General features: G+C 39.5%; 1 non-coding gene across 1 annotated transcript; it reads right to left on the minus strand.

Annotated features, from left to right (window-relative positions):
• On the minus strand, positions 1–117 carry LOC142177701 (U5 spliceosomal RNA). Its single transcript, XR_012706266.1, has one exon. It is a non-coding gene; the product is annotated as a U5 spliceosomal RNA (small nuclear RNA).
• Positions 118–550: the final 433 nt, after the last annotated feature.

The following is a 550-nucleotide window of genomic DNA, read 5'->3' on the forward strand; positions in this document are numbered from 1 at the left end:
GGAACTCAATATGAGAAACCCTCCAAAAAATAGGCGTAAGCCACTATTTGCGGCACACAGACGGTATTCTTTATTAAAAGGCGAAAGAATAGTTCGCTTTGCTCTTACCGCGTGGCTGCGTAAGAATTGTAGAGGATTCGCGTGGAATTTTATAGTAGCGTAAGCACCTAGAAGTTGTTGTCACGATCCAAAATCTCAATATGTCGTGATGGCGCCTATCTCGATACTAGGCAAATCAAAAATCTCAATAAACCAAAGCTTCTCTTTAATGCTAAAAATATAATATTTAAATACAATACAAACACTCCCCAAAACCTGGTGTCACTGATTACATGAGCATCTAATATGAATACAAGTCTGAAAAATAGTCTATAATAGTCTGAGACCAAATACAGTAAACAAAAAGATAGAGAAGGAGAGACAAGGTCTGCGAAACACGACAGCTACCTCAAAATCTCCTGAAAATCAGCTGTACGGAAGAATCAACACCCGCTATGTTCGAGAACACCTGGATCTGCACACGAAGTGCAGGGTTTAGTATGAGTACAAC

Source organism: Nicotiana tabacum, chromosome 23 (genome assembly GCF_000715075.1).
Source record: "Nicotiana tabacum cultivar K326 chromosome 23, ASM71507v2, whole genome shotgun sequence".
In the NCBI taxonomy this organism is placed as follows: Eukaryota; Viridiplantae; Streptophyta; class Magnoliopsida; order Solanales; family Solanaceae; genus Nicotiana; species Nicotiana tabacum.